The sequence below is a fragment of the Chrysochloris asiatica genome, unplaced genomic scaffold (assembly GCF_000296735.1).
Source record: "Chrysochloris asiatica unplaced genomic scaffold, ChrAsi1.0 scaffold00434, whole genome shotgun sequence".
Taxonomy (NCBI): Eukaryota; Metazoa; Chordata; class Mammalia; order Afrosoricida; family Chrysochloridae; genus Chrysochloris; species Chrysochloris asiatica.
The window spans coordinates 761,077-764,563 of NW_006408952.1; the positions used below are offsets into that span (position 1 = coordinate 761,077).

Sequence of the window (3,487 nt, forward strand, 5' to 3'; positions counted from 1 at the left end):
TACAGTCAACTGATCATTGAAAAAAGAGCCAAAATATGTTAAATGGTGAAGAAATAGTCTCTTCAACAAATGGTTCTGGCCAAACTGGAAACCCATTTGCAGAAGATGGTAACAAGACCTGTATCTCACACCATATAAAACAAACAAACAAACAAACAAACTTGCCTGCCTCCAACCAACCCTCCAGTGGTGCCAGGGTCCAGTGGATTGGGGGCTATAAAGCTGGTGTCAAAGGGGAGGTAATGCATCCTTTAGTGGCTGACTTTCTCTCCTCAGCTATCACCCAATCGTGTTTGGTGCATGAAGGAGGAAACTGGGTGACAGACCTGGAGGCTCCAGTTCTTTATTCTTCACACAGTTCCTTTGCCATGCCCGGGACACTTCCTTTCAATGCAGAAGCCTGCTGACCAAAAAGATGTGGGAATTGTTGTGCTTGAAATCTATTTTCCTTCTCAATACATTGATGAAACAGAGTTGGAAAAATACGACAGTGTAGATGCTGGAAAGTATATCATTGACTTGGGCAGAGCCAAGATGGGCTTCTGCAGAGATAGAGAAGTTACCAACTCTGTTTGTATGACTGTGGTTCAGAATTTTATGGTGAGAAATAGCAATTCTTACAACTACATCAGGTGACTAGAAGTGGGAACAGAAACAACCATCAACAAATCAAAGTCAGTGAAGTCTAATTTGATGCAGCTATTTGAGGAGTCTGAGAATGCAGATATAGAAGGAATAGATCTAACTAATGCATGCTACGGAGGCACAGCTGTGGTCTTCAATATGGTTACCTGGATTGAGTCCAGCTACAGGGATGGACAGTACACACTAGTAGTTGCAGGAGATATTAATATATATGCCTCAGGAAATGCAAGACCAACCAGTGGAGGTGGAACTGTTGCTCTGCTAATTGGGCTAAATCTCTTAACTTTTGAACGAGGGCTTTGTGGGACCCATATGCAGCATGCCTATGACTTTTACAAGCCTGATATGCTGAGTATCCTATGTTGTTGTTGCTAAATACCATTGAGTTGGTTCCAACTCACAGAACCCTATATAGAATTTCCAAGGAGCAGCAGGTGAATTTGAATCACTGACTTGTGGTCCAGTGCATTATCCCACAACATGTGGAAAACTCTCCTTACAGTACTACCTCAGTGTATGGACCACTGCTTAAGATCTGTGCCCAGTGGCAGAAGGAGGGAAATGAAAAAGATTTTACTTTGAATGATTTTGGCTTCGCAACCTTTCACTCACCATATTGTAAACTGGTTCAGAAAACTCTAGCTCGGATGTTGCTGAATGACTTTCTTAATGACCAGAACAGAGATACAAATAGTATCTATAGTGGCCTTGAAGTCTTTAGGAATGTTAAATTAGAAGACACCTACTTTGACAGAGATGTGGAAAAGGCATTTATTAAGGCTGGGTCTAAACTTTTAAATCAGAAAATAAAGGCATCTTTGTTTTGTATCAAATCAAAATGGAAATACATACACATCTTCAGTATACTGTTCCCTTGCTCCTGTTCTAACACAGTTCTTACTTGAGTAGTTGGCAGGGAAAAGGACTGACATCTTTTCTTATGGTTCTGGTTTAGCTATCACTTTATACCCCCTTAAAGTCATGCAAGATGCTACGCAAGGGTCTGCTCTTGATAAAAGAATAGAAAGCTTTTTGTTGTTGTTAAGTGCCATTGAGCTGCTCTGACCCATAGTGAGCAACCCTGTATAGGGTTTCCAAGGAGCACCTGGTAAGCTTGAACCACTGGCCTTGCAGTTCAAATGACTTTGCAGTCTGACACACAGAGCCACACTAGGACTCTGCAACAGCAAGCTTATGTGACCTTAAATCAAGATTTGACTCAAGAACTTGTGTGGCACCAGATGTCTGATGAAATTATGAAGCTCAGAGAAGACACTCATCACTTGGTCAACTATATTCCCCAGGGTTCAATTGATTTACTCTTAAAGGAATATAGTACCTAGTTAGAGTGGATGAGATGCACAGAACTTATACTTGGCTCCCCTTTTCAAATAATAATACTTTGGGGGAAGGAGTAGGACTTGTGCATTTAAACACAGCAACTGAACATATTCCAAGTCCTGCTAAGAAAGTGCCAAGACTCACTGCCACAGCAGCAGATGCAGAGCAGCTGTCATTAGTAATAGGAAGCATTAAGAACCTTCTGTGAAGCATTAAGAACCTTCTGTGAGGTATGTCTTCAGTTTGGGTTGGGGATGGGGGATGGGGATGGTTAGGGGTATGGGGCCAATTTTTTTCTTCCTTCCCAGGCATTTCTTTTTTAAAGTTTAATTTATTGTGAATTGAGTGATAGTTCACATGCGGGAACATCAATTTTACACTAATTGTTTCATTGCAATGAATACAGTCTCCTCCGTGCTTCATCATTCAATAATATTTTCCTGTATTCTCTATGGGTTTTTTTGAGGGGTGGGGAAGTACACAGAAACACTCAGGAATATATAATCATTTAAGCTGTGGGTTAATGTGACAGACTGCAAAGCAGTTTGAACTGCAAGGTTGGCGGTTCAAGCTCACTAGCCGTTCCTCAGAAACCCTATCCAGGGTCTCTATGGGTCGGGATCGACTCAATGGCACTTAACAACAACAAACAACAAAAGGGCACATTCTGCAAGCCTGCCTCCTGGCCACCAGCACCTGGCCGCCAGCACACAGCCTTTCTCTTTCCATGAGTCTAGAGTCCTCAATTGCTCTATTTGTCCTTGTCATCTGTGCCTCCCTCTCTGATGTCTCTGCTTCTCTGGATGTTGTTGTTGTGTGCCATGGAGTCTGTTCTGACTCATGGCGAACCTGTACAGGGTTTCCGAGGCCATAAATCATTATGGAAGCAGAAAGCCTCATCTTTCTCCCGTGGAACAGCTGGTAGTTTCCAAGGGTTGACCGTGAGATTAGCAGCCTGGTTCGTAACCACTGCGTTACCAGAGCTCCTTAATAGGGTCCCACATTCAGCTCATGATCTTCCTCCTTGATGATCCTAGGTCCTCTGTTCCTGGACTGTAAGATTAACTACTCCCCTCTTTTTGTTACAAAACTTCTACCTTTACAGTTGTGACAGTCACAATTAGTCATGATAACAATTACTATTGAATCATAGAATCTTTTTTTTTCCCCATCTAATGGTGAAAAATTTAATTCTACATAAAGGTATCTGGAAAATGAAGCTGCATTGGGGGCACATTATAGATGAAGACCGATCCATAAATGTTGAGTACAAAACTCAATTATGATTTACTTATTTCCTAGTTATTATTACCAGATATTCCAGATCTTATGAATCATAAGAATCTTATCCCCAGCTCTATTCACCAGATCCATCTTACTGTTCAGTGGGGATTCTACCTTCCCCTTCACACTCTGAAACTAAACTCCCTCTTGAAAACTTGTAAGCCAGTCACTTTGTGCCTCTATAGTTCCCCTGCCCCCATTCTAGGTAGCCAATGTC

The 3,487-nt window shown here is 41.9% G+C and overlaps 1 pseudogene; it reads left to right on the plus strand.

Annotated features, from left to right (window-relative positions):
* Nucleotides 1–368: 368 nt before the first annotated feature.
* On the plus strand, nucleotides 369–2,181 carry LOC102821140 (annotated as a pseudogene).
* The last annotated feature ends 1,306 nt before the right edge of the window (nucleotides 2,182–3,487 follow it).